At 47.8% G+C, this 19,747-nt stretch overlaps 2 long non-coding RNA genes across 3 annotated transcripts; both read right to left on the bottom strand.

Annotated features, from left to right (window-relative positions):
* Positions 1 to 725: 725 nt before the first annotated feature.
* LOC142310175 (uncharacterized) lies at positions 726 to 11,107 on the bottom strand. Of its 2 annotated transcripts, none has more exons than XR_012754101.1 (2): positions 10,884 to 11,107; positions 726 to 850 (listed from the first exon to the last, which is right to left on the bottom strand). It is a non-coding gene; the product is annotated as an uncharacterized LOC142310175 (long non-coding RNA). The 2 variants fall into 2 exon arrangements; XR_012754102.1 differs by having other exon boundaries at positions 726 to 823.
* Positions 6,256 to 10,570, bottom strand: LOC142310174 (uncharacterized). The gene is made up of 2 exons (XR_012754100.1): positions 10,389 to 10,570; positions 6,256 to 6,398 (listed from the first exon to the last, which is right to left on the bottom strand). It is a non-coding gene; the product is annotated as an uncharacterized LOC142310174 (long non-coding RNA).
* Positions 11,108 to 19,747: the final 8,640 nt, after the last annotated feature.

The raw sequence follows: 19,747 nt of genomic DNA, 5'->3' as shown, positions 1-19,747 counted from the left end.
TGGTGTTCCTTTCATTGACACCTCTCCAAATGTAACATTTATGGTTGTGGCAAAAAAGTTTGCTTTTGGTCTCATCACTCGAAATTACCCTGTCTTATATTTTTTTTTGCCCCCAAAAAAGCACTAGGTCTTATTCTCGGGGGAGGGCTTATTCTCGGGGGAAACATGGTTGAGGGAAAGTTTAGCTCCCCAAAAAATGCAGATCTCCCTTCCCAGGATTGTCATACTTACCAGACCCTGGGCGTCTGCATGGTTCCCAGGTCCTTCTGCGATCCTCAGTGGGTGCTCCCAGCATGTATGCTGCATGCCATCCTCCCCTGCTTCTGGCTGGCTGGCTGACACACACACATACACCTCTCCTACATGCACAGTTACACTTTTATATACAGATCTGCTACATATACAATTATACTTACATGCACAGCTTTGCTACGTGCGTGCACACTCTCCCACACGGCTCTACTGCAGTTACACTTACATGCACAGCTCTGCTACGTGTGTGCACACACACAGCTTACTGCACAGTTACACTTAAATGCACAGCTCTGCTGTGTGCGTGCGCACACACACACACACAAACTATACTGCAGTTACACTAAGGCAGGGGTGGGGAACCTTTTTACTGCCGGGGGCCATTTGGAATTTTCTACCAACCTTCGGGGGCCGCACAAAATTATCAACTTGAAAAGGACCAGGCTATATTTGGTCAAACAATTCATTAACTCACCCCTACTGTGGTGGCCGGAGCGGCTGTGATGTTTGGTGATATTGATCATTTTGTTTCTCACAACTGCTTTTCCAGGTTTGTCTTGGTCTGGAGAGGCTGGGGGCATATACATCACAGGAGACACTGGGGCATATACATCACAGGAGACACTGAGGCATATACATCACAGGAGACACTGAGGCATATACATCACAGGAGACACTGAGGCATATACATCACAGGAGACACTGAGGCATATACATCACAGGAGACACTGAGGCATATACATCACAGGAGACACTGAGGCATATACATCACAGGAGACACTGAGGCATATACATCACAGGAGACACTGAGGCATATACATCACAGGAGACACTGAGGCATATACATCACAGGAGACACTGGGGCATATACATCACAGGAGACACTGAGGCATATACATCACAGGAGACACTGAGGCATATACATCACAGGAGACACTGAGGCATATACATCACAGGCGTGGCTGCGTCATATACATCCAAGAAAAGGCTGGGGCATATACATCACAGGAGGGGTGTATACATCACAGGAGATGCTGAACATGGACAGCACTAGTGGCGGGCACAGACAGCACTAGGTGGCAGCACAAACAGCACTAGGTGGCACAACGGACAGCACGAGGCGGCACAACAGACAGCACGAGGCGGCACAACGGACAGCACGAGGCGGCACAACGGACAGCACGAGGCGGCACAACGGACAGCACGAGGCGGCACAACGGACAGCACGAGGCGGCACAACGGACAGCACGAGGCGGCACAACGGACAGCACGAGGCGGCACAACGGACAGCACGAGGCGGCACAACGGACAGCACGAGGCGGCACAACAGACAGCACGAGGCGGCACAACAGACAGCACGAGGCGGCACAACAGACAGCACGAGGCGGCACAACAAACAGCACGAGGCGGCACAACAGACAGCACGAGGCGGCACAACAGACAGCACGAGGCGGCACAACGGACAGCACGAGGCGGCACAACGGACAGCACTAGGTGGCAGCACAGAGAGCACTAGCTGGCAGCAGAGAGATCACCAGTTGGCAGCACAGACGGCGCTAGTTGGCAACACAGACGGCGCTAGTTGGCAGCACAGACAGCGCTAGTTGGCAGCACAGACAGCGCTACTTGGCAGCACAGACAGCGCTAGTTGGCAGCACAGACAGCGCTAGTTGGCAGCACAGACAGCGCTAGTTGGCAGCACAGACAGCGCTAGTTGGCAGCACAGACAGCGCTAGTTGGCAGCACAGACAGCGCTAGTTGGCAGCACAGACAGCGCTAGTTGGCAGCACAGACAGCGCTAGTTGGCAGCACAGACAGCGCTAGTTGGCAGCACAGACAGCGCTAGTTGGCAGCACAGACAGCGCTAGTTGGCAGCACAGACAGCGCTAGTTGGCAGCACAGACAGCGCTAGTTGGCAGCACAGACAGCGCTAGTTGGCAGCACAGACAGCGCTAGTTGGCAGCACAGACAGCGCTAGTTGGCAGCACAGACAGCGCTAGTTGGCAGCACAGACAGCGCTAGTTGGCAGCACAGACAGCGCTAGTTGGCAGCACAGACAGCGCTAGTTGGCAGCACAGACAGCGCTAGTTGGCAGCACAGACAGCGCTAGTTGGCAGCACAGACAGCGCTAGTTGGCAGCACAGACAGCGCTAGTTGGCAGCACAGACAGCGCTAGTTGGCAGCACAGACAGCGCTAGCTGGCAGCACAGACAGCGCTAGCTGGCAGCACAGAGAGCACACTAGGTGGCAGCACGGAGAGCACTAGGTGGAAGCCGGCGGGGGCACTAGGTGGCAGCTCGGAGAGCACTAGGTGGCAGCCGGCGGGGGCACTAGGTGGCAGCATGGAGAGTACTAGGTGGCAGCACAAAGAGCACTAGGTGGCAGCACAAAGAGCACTGACAGTGACAGCCAGGGCCAGATTAAGGTTGGTGGGGGCCCCTGGGCAGAAAATCTGGTGGGGGCCCCATAACGTTAACATTTTTAGCCATAACAGTAGAGCACGAACCGTAGCATTTAGAAATAAATCCACTGAGCATGGATCTTATCCTGTTCTGCCACATTCACATTTACACTTATAAACAGAAAGTTACTCACATTTTTTTTATTGATCCCAATGTTAAGACAGCCATGGAATAGTAAAAATACAGAAAGGGAAAGTTCTCACTGGCAGCAATGGTTGCTGAAAATCACAATGTGCTCTCTATTGTATTGTCTCCGGGGTAGTACATAGCAGCTGATGTCTGTACACGGTATGCCATACACAGTATCAGAGGTGGATCTAGGTTTTCCTGTCCATGGAGTAGGAGTTCAGTTTGGCGCCCCCTTCTATACACGGCTTATGCGGTTTGAGTAGTTGTCATGTGACCGCTCATACGCCATTTTCACACGTGCCGATGAGCTGCTCTTCCTAATTCTCTCAATGTTCAGTGAAATACTACAGCCCATAGAGAGAAGCAGGAAGAGAAGCTAATTGTGACTCAAAGTATTAAAATGACCTGCAAGTGGTCATGTGACCACTTCTGGAATTAGCAAGCAGAGCTAAATCCTTACATTGAGTATATTACAGGTTGTTGGATTGGGCATGCTACGGGGCTTACTTTTATTATTAAAGGGGTTGTCCAGGTCGACAAGGAAAATTTGTTGTTATCCTATATGACTGCAGACTTCTGAATTCTCACAGCTTGCGGACTGCACACTGTCATGATTTTCCCGTGCCATGAGCAAGTAGTCATGGGACTGCAAGTATGCGATTTGCTTACTTCCGGCCACATTCAAATTAGGACGTCTGCAGCCTCACTCAATAGTTACATGCCCTCAAGCGCTCACTGCTGGCATCGGAGAGTCCTGACAGTGTGCAGTGTGCACACTGAGGATTCAGAAGTCTGCAGTCACATAGAAACTTTCATCACAAACCTGGACAACCCCTTTAATGCTACTAACATAATGTAGAAACCCTTGCGGTCATGTAATTTTACAAATTATGGCTTGCTACATGTGTACAGGATCAGAATCAGTAAAATGTACATAAATACACTGTGTGTAGAATTATTAGACAAATGAGTATTTTGATCACATGTTACTTTTTATACATGTCGTCCTACTCCAAGCTGTATAGGCTGAGAGCCAACTACCAATTAAGTAAATCCGGTGATGTGCATCTCTGTAATGAGGAGGGGTGCGGTGTAATGACATCAACACCCTATATAAGGTGTGCTTAATTATTAGGCAACTTCCTTTGCTTTGGCAGAATCGGTCCGAAGAGAGATGTGACGGGATCTGAAAAGTTCATATTGTGCGATGTCTTGCAGAGGGATGCAGCAGTCTTGAAATTGCCAAACTTCTGAAGCGTGATCACCGAACAATCAAGCGTTTCATGGCAAATAGCCAACAGGGTCGCAAGAAGCATTTTGGGCAAAAAAGGCGCAAAATAACTGCCCATGAATTGAGGAAAATCAAGCGTGAAGCTGCCAAGATGCCATTTGCCACCAGTTTGGCCATATTTCAGAGCTGCAATGTTACTGGAGTATCAAAAAGCACAAGGTGTGCCATACTCAGGGACATGGCCAAGGTAAGGAAGGCTGAAAAACCACCACCTCTGAACAAGAAACAGAAGATAAAACCTCAAGACTGGGCCAAGAAATATCTTAAGACTGATTTTTCTGAGGTTTTATGGACTGATGAAATGAGAGTGACTCTTGATGGGCAGATGGATGGGCCAGAGGCTGGATCAGTAAAGGGCAGAGAGCTCCACTCCGAGTCAGACGCCAGCAAGGTGGAGGTGGGGACTGGTATGGGCTGGTATCATCAAAGATCAACTTGTGGGACCTTTTCGGGTTGAGGATGGAGTGAAGCTCAACTCCCAGACCTACTGCCAGTTTCTGGAAGACAACTTCTTCAAGCAGTGATACAGGAAGAAGTCGGTATCGTTCAAGAAAAACATGATTTTCATGCAGGACAATGCTCCATCACATGCATCCAACTACTCCACAGCGTGGCTGGCCAGTAAAGGGCTAAAAGATGAAAAAATAATGACATGGCCCCCTTGTTCACCTGATCTGAACCCCATAGAGAACCTGTGGTCCCTCATAAAATGTGAGATCTACAGGGAGGGAAAACAGTCCACCTCTCGGAACAGTGTCTGGGAGGCTGTGGTGGCTGCTGCACGCAATGTTGATCGTAAACAGATCAAGCAATGACAGAATCTATGGATGGTCGCTGCTGAGTGTCATCAGAAAGAAAGGGGGCTATATTGGTCACTAATTTTTTGGGTTTTGTGTTTGCATGTCAGAAATGTTTATTTCTAAATGTTGTGCAGTTATATTGGTTTACCTGGTGAAAATAAACAAGTGAGATGGGAATAGATTTGCTTTTTATTAAGTTGCCTAATAATTCTGCACAGTAATAGTTACCTGCACAAACAGATCCTCCTAAGATAGCCAAATCTAAAAAAACCCACTCCAACTGCCAAAAATATTAAGATTTGATATTTATGAGTCTTTTGGGCTAATTGAGAACATAGTTGTTGATCAATAATAAAAAAAAATCCTCTAAAATACAACTTGCCTAATAATTCTGCACACAGTGTACAGCACCAGAACCAAAAGCAATACCAAAATACATCACTAGCACCCTCATCACTAAACGAATATATCACCAGAACCACCAATACATGACTACAGTACCAAATTTACTACAACAATATATTGTAATGTCACATCCCCATATACATTTGTATCACATGAATTAACAACTCCCAGTATGTCCTTAACAATTGTAAGAAAATGCTGGGAGTTGTTATCAGTATTCATCAGACTTTGGACCATACAGGAACCACAGTTCTGATGAGAAGCATTGAGTATCAGGCCCCTTTCACACGTCAGTGATTCTGGTACGTTTGGCTTTTTTTTTAAACGTACCAGAATCACTGACATACGCAGACCCATTATAATGAATGGGTCTGCTCACACGTCAGTGATTTTTCACAGCGTACCCGCGTGTCCGTGATTGCTGCACGGAGACATGTCCATTTTTTTCTGGCATCACTGATGACCACGGACCACGCAGTGGTGTGGTCTGTAAAACACGTGCCAGAAAAAAACGTGCATTTAAAATAATAAACATTTTAACTCACCCGGCTTCAGCCGCGCTCTCTGCAGCCCGTTCTCCCTGCTGCTTCTGAGCCGGCTGATTACTGTCACGCATATTCATTATGCGCGACACAGCCGACCCGGAAGCAGCTGCTGCGGGGGTCAGCGCGGGCCGGATGCTGCACCGCGGGAGGATTCAGCACCACGGAGAGCGGGAGCGGGTGCAGGTGAGTTGATTTCTAAGTGCAATCACGGGCCACGGAGAACGGAGCCCGGATTGCACTTATACAACCCACGTGTGCCGTGAATCACAGCACACGCAGGGACATGTGCGTGTTTTACACGCCAGTGAAAAACGTCAGTGTTTTTCACTGACGTGTGAAACGGGCCTCACACACATACAGTTACATCCGGGTACCTTGTAGGTGACATCTTCCCTGATCGGAGTCATCTTATTCTTTCTTCTCCATCTTGTCCAGACGTCATGATGACTTTTCACATTACAGCTCCCCTCTGCAGACCTCCCGGGTCTTCTGCAGCACATCTCGACATTATGCCCTTAAAATAAATAGCAGAATGATTATAATGCTCCTAAATATAAATATATGACCTACACTGTGTGTCTGAATAAATAATTGCCCTTCACTGTGCTCCCTGCACAAAATGACCCACACAATGTCATTCTTACGGTACATGGCCTATTCGTTCAGTTCTGGGCCCCCTCTTCACACCGTCCTCTACATTGTGTACCTACTATACCTCCAAATGTCTATACTGTGCCCCCTCCTCACACTCCCCCTCCTGAGCTGTGCCCTCACACTGTTCCCCATGCAATCCCCTCTCTATACTGCCCTCACCCTCAGTACCAAAATCACTATACTGCACCTCAGTCTCACATTCCCCCTCCTCAGCATACTGTGCCCTCCATACTGTGCCCTCACACTGCCCACCATGCCGCCCCTTCTCTATACTGCCTACCTGCTTCATTATACAGTCACTATACCGCACCTCAGTCTCACATTCCCCCTCCTCAGCATACTGTGCCCTCCATACTGTGCCCTCACACTGGCCACCATGCCGCCCCTTCTCTATACTGCCTACCTCCTTCACTATACAGTCACTATACCGCACCTCAGTCTCACATTCCCCCTCCTCAGCATACTGTGCCCTCCATACTGTGCCCTCACACTGCCCACCATGCCGCCCCTTCTCTATACTGCCTACCTCCTTCACTATACAGTCACTATACCGCACCTCAGTCTCACATTCCCCCTCCTCAGCATACTGTGCCCTCCATACTGTGCCCTCACACTGGCCACCATGCCGCCCCTTCTCTATACTGCCTACCTCCTTCACTATACAGTCACTATACCGCACCTCAGTCTCACATTCCCCCTCCTCAGCATACTGTGCCCTCCATACTGTGCCCTCACACTGGCCACCATGCCGCCCCTTCTCTATACTGCCTACCTCCTTCACTATACAGTCACTATACCGCACCTCAGTCTCGCATTCCCCCTCCTCAGCATACTGTGTCCTCCTCCATACTGTGCCCTCACACTGGCCCCCATGCCGCCCCTTCTCTATACTGCCTACCTCCTTCACTATACAGTCACTATACCGCACCTCAGTCTCACATTCCCCCTCCTCAGCATACTGTGCCCTCCATACTGTGCCCTCACACTGGCCACCATGCCGCCCCTTCTCTATACTGCCTACCTCCTTCACTATACAGTCACTATACCGCACCTCAGTCTCACATTCCCCCTCCTCAGCATACTGTGTCCTCCTCCATACTGTGCCCTCACACTGGCCACCATGCTGCCCCTTCTCTATACTGCCTACCTCCTTCACTATACAGTCACTATACCGCACCTCAGTCTCACATTCCCCCTCCTCAGCATACTGTGCCCTCCATACTGTGCCCTCACACTGGCCACCATGCCGCCCCTTCTCTATACTGCCTACCTCCTTCACTATACAGTCACTATACCGCACCTCAGTCTCACATTCCCCCTCCTCAGCATACTGTGCCCTCCATACTGTGCCCTCACACTGGCCACCATGCTGCCCCTTCTCTATACTGCCTACCTCCTTCACTATACAGTCACTATACCGCACCTCAGTCTCACATTCCCCCTCCTCAGCATACTGTGCCCTCCATACTGTGCCCTCACACTGGCCACCATGTTGCCCCTTCTCTATACTGCCTACCTCCTTCACTATACAGTCACTATACCGCACCTCAGTCTCACATTCCCCCTCCTCAGCATACTGTGCCCTCCATACTGTGACCTCACACTGGCCACCATGCTGCCCCTTCTCTATACTGCCTACCTCCTTCACTATACAGTCACTATACTGCACCTCCGTCTCACATTCCCCCTCCTCAGCATACTGTGCCTCCATACTGTGCCCTCACACTGGCCACCATGCCGCCCCTTCTCTATACTGCCTACCTCCTTCACTATACAGTCACCATACTGCACCTCAGTCTCACATTCCCCCTCCTCAGCATACTGTGCCCTCCATACTGTGACCTCACACTGGCCCCCATGCTGCCCCTTCTCTATACTGTCTACCTCCTTCACTATACAGTCACTATACCGCACCTCAGTCTCACATCCCCCCTCCTCAGCATACTGTGCCTCCATACTGTGCCCTCACACTGGCCACCATGCCGCCCCTTCTCTATACTACCTACCTCCTTCACTATACAGTCACTATACCGCACCTCAGTCTCACATCCCCCCTCCTCAGCATACTGTGCCTCCATACTGTGCCCTCACACTGGCCACCATGCTGCCCCTTCTCTATACTGCCTACCTCCTTCACTATACAGTCACTATACCGCACCTCAGTCTCACATTCCCCCTCCTCAGCATACTGTGCCCTCCATACTGTGCCCTCACACTGGCCACCATGCCGCCCCTTCTCTATACTGCCTACCTCCTTCACTATACAGTCACTATACCGCACCTCAGTCTCACATTCCCCCTCCTCAGCATACTGTGCCCTCCATACTGTGCCCTCACACTGGCCACCATGTTGCCCCTTCTCTATACTGCCTACCTCCTTCACTATACAGTCACTATACTGCACCTCAGTCTCACATTCCCCTCCTCAGCATACTGTGCCCTCCATACTGTGCCCTCACACTGCCCACCATGCTGCCCCTTCTCTATACTGCCTACCTCCTTCACTATACAGTCACTATACTGCACCTCCGTCTCACATTCCCCCTCCTCAGCATACTGTGCCTCCATACTGTGCCCTCACACTGGCCACCATGCCGCCCCTTCTCTATACTGCCTACCTCCTTCACTATACAGTCACTATACCGCACCTCAGTCTCACATTCCCCCTCCTCAGCATACTGTGTCCTCCTCCATACTGTGCCCTCACACTGGCCACCATGTTGCCCCTTCTCTATACTGCCTACCTCCTTCACTATACAGTCACTATACCGCACCTCAGTCTCACATTCCCCCTCCTCAGCATACTGTGCCCTCCATACTGTGACCTCACACTGGCCACCATGCCGCCCCTTCTCTATACTGCCTACCTCCTTCACTATACAGTCACTATACTGTACCTCCGTCTCACATTCCCCCTCCTCAGCATACTGTGCCCTCCATACTGTGCCCTCACAAAGCCCACCATGCTGCCCCTTCTCTATACTGTCTACCTCCTTCACTATACAGTCACTATACTGTACCACCATCTCACATTCCCCCTCCTCAGCATAATGTGCCCTCACACTGGCCACCATGCTGCCCCTTCTCTATACTTCTTATCCCCCCCCACTACCAAGTCTCTATACTATGTCCCTCACACTTTTTTCCACCAATACTCTCCACTTACAATTTTCTCCCACCATATTGCTGCCTCACACTTTTTAATGGTGCCCCCTGATTACTGTGCAGGGACAAATATGACGCATGCCCCCCAAAGGTACGCCCCTGTACAGTGTACAGGAGAATACATGACTGTTACACAATATACTGTGATACAGACACCAGATGCTATAGAATATACACATTATTATATACCATCTGATGTGTGTACACAGTGTATCACACTACTCTCTCTGTACGCTAGATGTAGTATACCATGTGCACAGATATACAATCCCCTGCACTGATCACACCTGGGCCTACAGGACCTCACATATTCTATATGTAATATGGGCCATATAGTGTAATGTGTGCTGCAGGCTCAGATGTGACCAGTGCAGGATCTGTGTAGTGATGTCTCTGCTGGAGATCAGTGTGAGTTATTGCAGGGGAGGGATGAGGCCGATGACCCGGCACTGACAGCCCGACCTCATCATGACCCGGCACTGACAGCCCGACCTCATCATGACCCGGCACTGACAGCCCGACCTGATCTGCAGCAGCTCACACTCCTGCAATAACTCACACTGATAGCAGAGTGGCCGCTGTGCTGACACTATGGAACCGGTCTGGAGTTATCAGCGGCGTCCTGCTCCCTCCTCACTGCAGCCTCCTGCCCGGCCGGCACCATGATTAATGACCTCATACTTACCGGGATCCACTGAGACCTCCGGTCCTCCCACAAGCTCCTCTACGGCAGGAAGAAGCAGCAGCGCGGTGACGTCATCCTGGCAGACGCAGCCCACACAGCGTGCAGTGGGCGTGTCTGCAGTATAGTGATGGCCGGGATTGAAATACCTTAAAGGTACAGTGCAGTCTTGAACCACTGCAACATTAATAAAATGGCGGACACACAGATGGTGGTGGGGGCCCCCTCAGAGGCTCTTGTGGTGGGGGCCCCTGGGCTGAAGCCCCGTCTGCCCCGCCTATAATCCGGCCCTGGTGACAGCATTAGGTGACAGCACTTGGAGGCAGCAGGGAGAGGCACTATGTGGCAGCACTGACAGCACTAGGAGGCTGCACAGATTACACAGCATTGAGGGGTTACACACAGTACTAGGGGGTACACAGCACTTGGGGCAACACACAGTACTAGGGGGGGTACAGAGCACTGGATGAGGGGCAGCGATGGGTTGTATATACTTACAATACTAGGGGAGGAGGTGTCACACAGCACAGGTCCGGGAGGCATGTACAGCAGGGAGGCATCTGCTGCACCTCTTCTGCTATGACTGGTGCACAGCACGCTGTTTACCCCACCCACAAGGTAAACCCTCAGCACTCGAGCACAGTCCCGGGTTCAGTCTAGAATGTACAGGCTGTAGTCAGGTCCCGAAAAGAACACGTACATTCTATTACGGGCTGCAATCAGGATCTGGAAAAAAGCCTGTACATTCTAGCATCTACCCAGAACGCACTGGGATTTTAAAGGGCCGGCGGCCGGCAAAACCTCGAGTGCCGCTCAAGCACTGGGGTAGCCTGGAATGTGCCCGGGGGCCGCATTAAATGTCATCGCGGGCCGCATACGGCCCCCGGGCCGGAGGTTCCCCCCCCCTGCACTAAGGGCTGCTTCTCACTTGCAAGTTTCTCGCAGTAGAGCAATGCGAGAAAAACTCGCATTGGAATCGGACACATGTTAGTCAATGATTCAGCTCGCAAATCGGACTGAGAAAAAAAAAAATTGCAGCATGCTGCTTTTTTGCGAGTTTCTACTGCGAGTGTCTCCAATGCAAGTCTATGGGATCGTGTAAATAATCGGATGTCACGGGACGGCACTCACACCATCCTAGTGACATGCGATTTTCTAAATACATTTCTCGCATGTTTCCTAAAACACTGGAAACGAGTGATGCCTCACAATGTCTGTCAATCACTATTCTCTGTCAGTCGGTCTTCTCCCTCTCGGTCTCTATTCTCTCTCTGTCGGTCCGTCACTATCTCTGTCCCTCTCTCACAGTCTGTCAGTCATTTTCCCCTCCTCTCTCATACTCACCGTTCCCCGATGCTGCACGGTATTCACACTGCTCCGGCGGCTTTTACTATTTTGAAAAAGCCGGCCGCTCATTAAACAATCTCGTATTCCCTGCTTTCCCCGCCCACAGGCGCCTATGATTGGTTGCAGTGAGACACGCCCCCCGCTGAGTGACAGGTGTCTCACTGCACCCAATCACAGCAGCCGGTGGACGGGTCTATACTGTGCAGTGAAATAAATAATTAAAATAATTAAAAAAAACTGCGTGCGGTCCCCCCAATTTTAATACCAGCCAGATAAAGCCATACGGCTTAAGGCTGGTATTCTCAGGATGGGGAGCTCCACGTTATGGGGAGCCCCCCAGCCTAACAATATCAGTCAGCAGCCGCCCAGAATTGCCGCATACATTATATGCGACAGTTCTGGGAATGTACCCGGCTCTTCCCGATTTGCCCTGGTTCGTTGGCAAATCGGGGTAATAAGGAGTTAATGGCAGCCCATAGCTGCCACTAAATCCTAGATTAATCATGTCAGGCATCTCCACGAGATACCTTCCATGATTAACCCCTTAGTGACGGAGCTAATTTTCACCTTAATGACCAGACCAAATTTTGCAATTCTGACCAGTGTCACTTCATGAGGTTATAATTCTGGAACGCGTCAACGGATCCCGGTGATTTTGAGATTGTTTTTTCGTCACATATTGGACTTCATGTTAGTACCAAATTTAGGACAATATTTTTTGCATTTATTTATGAAAAAAATTGAATTTTGGCAGCAATTTTCAACTTTTGAATTTTTATACCTTTAAACCAGAGAGATTTCTGTGACACAAAATAGTTAATAAATAACATTTCTCACTTGTCTACTTTACATCAGCACAATTTTGGAAACAAAATTTTTTTGTTAGGAAGTTAGAAGAGTTCAAAGTTTATCAGCGATCTCATTTTTACATCAAAATTTACAAAACCATTTTTTAGGGACCACATCACATTTGAAGAGACTTCAATAGGCCTAGCTGACAGAAAATACCCAAAAGTGACACCATTCTAAAAACTGCACCCCCCAAAGTACTCAAAACCACATTCAAGAAGTTTATTAACCCTTCAGGTGCTTCACATGAACAAAAGCAATGTGGAATGAAAAAAAGCAAAAATTAAAATTTTACCTAAAAATGTTGCTCTAACCCAAATTTATTCACTTTTAGAAGAAATAACACAACAAAATGAACCCCAAAACTTGTTCCCCACTTTCTTATGAACGCACGGATACCCCACATGTGGTCAGAAACCTCTGTTTGGACAAATGGGAGGGCTCGGAACAGAAGGAGCAATATTTGAATTTTGGAAAGCAAATTTGGCTGAAATAGATTGCGGACACCATGTTGCATTTACAGGTCCGCTAAGGTACCTAAACAGAAGAAACCCCTCACAAGTGACACCATTTTGGAAACTAGACCCCTCAAGGCTTCTATCTAGGGGTATAGTGAGCATTTTGGATCCACAGGTACTTCACAGATTTTGTTAACGTTACGTTGTCATATTGAAAATTTTAATAATTTTTCTCAAAAATGTTGCTTTAGCATCAATTTTCTCACTTTTTCAAGAGGTAATTCCAAAAATTTGACCTCAAGGTTTGTTACCCACTTTTTTTTATGAGCGCGGTGATACCTCACATGTGGTCTGAAACCTTTGTTTGGACAAATGGGAGGGCTTGGAATGAAAGGAGCAATATTTGAATTTTGGAAAGGAAATTTGGCTGAAAAAGATTGCGGGCACCATGTCGCACTTGGTGGTCCCCTAAGGTACCTAAACAGCAGAAACCCCGCACAAGTGACCCCATTTTGGAAACTAGGCCCCTCAAGGAATGTATCTAGATGTTTGGTGAGTACCCTGAACCCCCAGGTGCTTCACAGAATTTTATAACGTTGAGCCATGAAAATAATAAAATAAAATTTTACCACAAAATTGTTATTTCAACCAGGTAGCTTTTTTTTCACAAGGGTAACCGGAAAAAAAATCAACATGAAATGTATTGTGCAATTTCTCCTGAGTTTGGCGATACCTTTATGTGGTGGACATCAACTGTTTGGGCGAATGACAGGGCTCGGAAGGGAAGGAGCGCCATTTGACTGCAAAATTGGCTGGAATCAATAGCGGACGCCATGTTGCATTAGGAGAGCCCCTGAGGTGTCTATAAAGTGAAGCTCCCCAACATGTGGCCCCATTTAGGAAAATAGAGCCCTGAAGGAATTTATCTAGATGTTTGGTGAGTACCCTGAACCCTCAGGTGCTTCACAGAAGTTTATAATGTTGAGCTGTAAAAATAAAAAAATACATTTTTACCACAAAATTGTTACTTCAACCAGGTAGCTTTTTTTTTTTACAAGTGTAAAAGGAAAAAATTCAGTATAAAATTTATTGTGCAATTTCTCCTGAGTATGCTGATACCTTATGTGTGATGAAAATCAACTGTTTGGGTGCACAGCAGGGCTCGGAAGGGAAGGAGCGCCATTTGACTGCACAATTGGCTGGAATCATTAGCGGACGCTATGTTGCATTTGGAAAGCCCCTAAGGTGCCTAAACAGTGGAGGTCCCCCACAAGTGACCCCATTCTGGAAACAAGACACCTCAAGGCTTTTATCTAGGTGTATAGTGAGCAGTTTGAATCCAAGAGTACATCACAGAATTTCTTAAGCTTAGGTTGCCATATTGAAAATTTTCATTTTTTTCACAAAAATGTTGCTTTAGCATCATATTTCTTACTTTTTCAAGAGGCAACAACAAACCGACAAGAAACCGTGGACCCCAGAAGTTGTTATCCAATGTCTTATGAGCGCAGGGATACCCCATATGTGGCCAAAAACCTCACCTCAGTTGCTGCGTGGAGCTGACAGGAGCGGCGGTGTCTTCTGCAGCTCCGGTCACCTTCATGCAGCAGAGCTGGAAGCGACGCTGGACCATCCTGGATTACGCTGGACATGGAGGGCTTTTTGGGGCTTATTAAATTGGTGAATCAGGGAATTTGTTAGTGTTTTTTATTTCTAATAAATGATTTTTTTCAGGTGTGCGTGTGTTTATTTACTGTAACTTACAGATCATGGAAGGTATCTCGTGGAGACGCCTGACATGATTAATCTAGGATTTAGTGGCAGCTATGGGCTGCCATTAACTCATTACCCCGACTTGCCAACGCACCAGGGCAAATCGGGAAGAGCCAGGTACAGTACCAGAACTGTCGCATCTAATGTATGCGGCAATTCTGGGCGGCTGCTGACTGATAGTTAGGCTGGGGGGCTCCCCATAACGTGAAGCTCTCCATCCTGAGAATACCAGCCTTCAGCCGTATGGCTTTATCTGGCTGGTATTAAAATTGCGGGGACCGCACGCCGTTTTTTTTAATTATATTATTTATGTCACTGCACAGTATAGACACGCCCACCGGCTGCTGTGATTGGGTGCAGTGAGACACCTGTCACTCAGCGTGGGGGCATGTCTCACTGCAACCAATCATAGGCGCCTGTGGGCGGGGAAAGCAGGGAATACGAGATTGTTTAATGAGCGGCCGGCTTTTTCAAAATAGTAAAAGCCGCCGGAGCAGTGTGAATGCCGTGCAGCGCCGCGCCGGGGATCGGCGAGTATGAGAAAGGGCTGCTAACTTCACTCAGGGGATTAGCTGTCACCGGTGAGCCCTTCACAGGTGATCGCTAATCAGGACGCGGCACAGACAGAGCCGAAGCATGACAATGAAGTCGGGTGAAGTTCACCCGAGTTCATTCTGATCGTGCGGCTCTGTCTGTGTCTGCTGTCATCTGCCATTCAGCTCTACTACATGGCTGCCTGTGTCTGCTGTCAGCGGCCATGTAGCAGAGCTGAATGGCAGATTACATAGTAAAAAATACGCATTACACCAGCATTACACACGCTAGTAAAATCATTAATTTATTCAGAAAAAGCATCGCACTCGGACCTAACGTGAACTAAAATCAGCCGAGTTTTTTTCAGCCCAGTCGGACCGATTTTACTCGCATAGATTTTTTTCCAGCCTTACATATTAGATAGCACACACACGAGATCACACATAGTCACGCATGCACACACTCACATCTGGTGATACCACTTGCTTCCTTCCAGCAGGGGACTTTCTGCTCTCGCCTCTGATGCATTCCACTGCTGGGTCCTCCATGTGTTTCACCCGAAAGGTCCTGGCGCTGCACTGCACAGCTTGCCAGGTCCTTACCGTATACCGGGTAGAAGCAATCGATATCGCTAGATGTGGTGTGTGTGCAATCTGATGTGTGATTGTGTTATCTGATGTGTGTGGGTATGCATTCTGCCGAGAGGTCCTTAATGCGTTCCACTGCTCCCGGTTGGCATCTGGTGAGTATGTTTGCGAGGTCTTCTCTCTTTTGGAGAGTATAAGCTTTCTATAATGAAGTGTCTTGCAGCATTCTATAACGTTTTTAGCTCCATGGACATTTCATTATTGAACTGCAACCAGGGCTTATTTTTTTTTTTTGGGGGGGGGGTGTCTTATATTTAGGCCTTGCTGAAAACTTGCTAGGCCTTATTTTGGGGAAACAGTATCTTGCTCCAGAAGTTTGGAGGCTTGTCTGTGCTGTTTGGCGTATTGTAGGGGAGATACTTTGTGGCATTTAGGGCTCATGCGCACGTTGAATCCTGGCCAGTGCAGAAATAAATGCACCCTCTGGCAGACTTGACGCTGCGTGTTGACAAAAAGAATGCATCCAAAACGCATGTATTTTGGATGCATTTTACATGTGTTTTGGATGCATTTTTGTCAGTGCGGTCCCCCGGCAATTCAGCTCTGCTACATACACGCTGACAGCAGACACAGACGGGCAATGAGAATGAACTCTGATGAACTGCACCTGACTTCATTGTCATCCCACGGCTCTGTCTCTGTGTGCTGTCATGAACTAAGATGAACCTCGGAGGTCAGTGCTAGGACACAGGAGTCCGCAGCAGTGACGTCAGAGCTTGACCCGATTTCACTGACATCGCGCGCGCGTGCGTCAGCCTGATTTGCGGTCACACATGAAGGACTCACCTGTGATCGCAAATCCCCTGAGTGACTGCAGTGACAGCTGTGCTTTCATTCAGGTTACTCGCGGCCACAGCTGCAGTCCTCCACCTGAGAGCGGTGGCCACGAGTAACCTTAGTGACAGCACAGCTGATCGCGCGACTCACTTAAATTGCTGCATGGAGCGGCGGTGTTCTACTGCCGCTCCTGTCAGCTTCCGATGTAGCAGAGTTGAAAGCGTCGTGGGACCTTGCGTGGATTACATCGAACCTGGAGGTGTTTATGAGGGGGTTAATAAAGTGGTGAAAGAGGGTGTTTTTTTGTCTTTCATTACAAATAAAGGATTTTTTGGATGTGTGTTTATTTTTCTTTAACTTACAGGTTAATCATGGAAGGTATCTCGGAGAAACGCCTGCCATGATTAACCTAAGACTTAGTGGCAGCTATGGGCTGCTGCCATTAACTCCTTATTACCCCGTTTGCCACCGCACCAGGGCAATTCGGGATGACCCGGGTAGAGTCTCGGGACGGTCGCATCTAATGGATGCGGCAATTCCGGGCAGCTGCTGGCTGATATTGTTAGGCTGGGGAGCTCCCCATAATGTGGAGCTCCCCATCCTGAGAATACCAGCCTTCAGCCGTGTGGCTTTACCCTGGCTGGTATCCAAATTGGGGGGCGACCGCACGTCGTTTTTATTTTTTTTTACTGCTCGATATAGACACGCCCACCGGCGGCTGTGATTGGTTGCAGTGAGACAGCTTTCACTCAGCGTGGGGGCGTGTCTGACTGCAACCAATCATAGGCACCGGTGGACGGGGGAAGCAGAGAATACGAGATGGATTAATGAGCGGCCGGCATTTTCAAAAGAGAAGCCGCCACAGTGTGAACGCCGTGCCGCGCAGCGCCGGTGATCGTGGATCGGTGAGTATGAGAGAGGGGGTGAGAGGGAGAGACCGACATGGACAGAGAGAAAGACCGAAAGAACAGCGTTTATGTTAAAAAAAAACAAACATGCGGACTGCAACAAAAATGCAGTGCAAACGCACTGCTTAGCATTTTGGTAGTGCTTTTCTACAACTCATTGATTTCAATGGGTGTAGAACGCTGCCAAAACGGACAAAAGAATTGACCTGCTGCTTTTTTTAAATGCAGAGATTGTCAAATATTTTACAATCAAAACGCTGCGTTTAAAAAAAAGCATTGTGTGCACAGATTTTGCATGATTCTCAGACTTTGCTGGGGAAGCAGAACGCATGACTTTTGACAATGTGATGCTGCAGCTTAAAATGCTGCAGAAACGCAAAAAAAAACCGCAACGTGCGCATGAGCCCTTACGCAGTAATGGCTTTCTTCTGGCAACTCAACCATGCAGCCCATTTTTCTTCAAGTGCCTCCTTATTGTGCATCTTGAAACCGCCACACCACTAGTTTTCAGTGAGTCCTGCATTTATTTGTGGGTTTTTCTTTGCATCCCGAAAAATTTTCCTGACAATTGTGGCCAAAATTTTTGTTGGTTTACCGGATTGTGGTTTGGTTTTTACAGAGCCCCTGATTTTTCCATTTGTTAATCACAGTTTGAATACTGCTGTCATTATCAATTCCTTGGATATCTATTTGTATCTCTTTCCTGTTTTATACAGTTTAACTATCTTTTCCCGTAAATCCGTTCTGGATGAAAGATACAAGTCTGTCTGGATCCCAGAAACTCACTCAGCTTTTATGCACACACTGATTACAAGCAAACAGCTCACAGGTGAGGATGTTACCTTTATTATCCATTCAAACCCATTAGTGTCAACTCCTGTGCATATTATCAGGCCAAAATCACCAGGGTATGTGAACTTTTGATCAGGGTCATTTGGCTGTTTTTGGTTGTCGTCATGATTTAAAAGGAGAAAACACAGTAGTTTGACAATAAATGGCTTCACCCAACCCCTAACCATGAGTGGAAAAAAAATGTTCTGTGTTTTCATCCACATTCTCTGAAAAAAGGCCAAGAAAGCAAAACAAATCTGCCTCGGTATGTAAACTTTTGGGCACAACTGTATATCCAGATCTTGCACCCTGTACTAATTGTGCAAGCTCAGGTAATTTCCTGCATTGGGTAGATGTTTTTTGTAATGATAAAATGCAGTGTTTCCCATTTTAATAAACACATTTAACTTTAAGAATGTGCATTTAACCACAATTTTATTTACACATCACATTTACTCTTAAAGGGTATCTGTCACCAGATTTACTACCTTGTCTGAGAGCACCATAACGTAAAAACAGAAACCTTAAGTCCAGCAGTGTCACTCTTACTGAGCTATTTGCTGTCATTTTGATAAAACCAATGTTTTCTCTGATACACATCTAGCAGTTATACAGAGCTCATGAATATGCTGAACTACCTGGCAGGACGCCAAGTAGTCCTGTAATGATAATTTACTGCTGATTAAACAGTGATTTTTTCAAAACTACACTAAGTAGCCCAGTGACAAATCGGTGGAATCAGAATCTCTGCTCCTACAGTATGCTGCTCTCAGATTAGGTGGAAAAAAAACCTGGTGAAAGATACACCCTTAACCCCAGGCAATTTTCCGTTTTTCATTTTCGCTTTTTTCCTCCCCTACTTCCGAGAGCCTTAGATTTTTTTTATTTTTCCGTCAATATTGCTATATGAGGGCTTATGTTTTGTGGACGAGTTGTACTTTTGAAACAAATCATTAGTTTTACCTATAGTATACTGGAAAATAGGTAAAAAAAATTCTAAGTGAAGTGAAATTGCAAAAAATTGCTATTCCACGATCGTTTTTCAGGCTTTTTTATTTACGGTGTTCACTATATGGTAAAACTGATGTGTCCATATGATGCTCACATTGGTACAAGTTCATAGATACCAAACATGTATACTTTAATTGAAGAGTTAAATTCAGGAGATTTGTCAAAAAAAAAAAAAAGTAGCGCTTTTGGCGCTATTTTCAGAGACCCGTAATATTCTCATTTTTTCG

This window comes from Anomaloglossus baeobatrachus, chromosome 5, assembly GCF_048569485.1.
Source record: "Anomaloglossus baeobatrachus isolate aAnoBae1 chromosome 5, aAnoBae1.hap1, whole genome shotgun sequence".
Classification (NCBI taxonomy): domain Eukaryota; kingdom Metazoa; phylum Chordata; class Amphibia; order Anura; family Aromobatidae; genus Anomaloglossus; species Anomaloglossus baeobatrachus.
The sequence above is the reverse complement of the archived record's forward strand: the minus strand, read 5'-3'. Positions and strand labels throughout refer to the sequence as shown.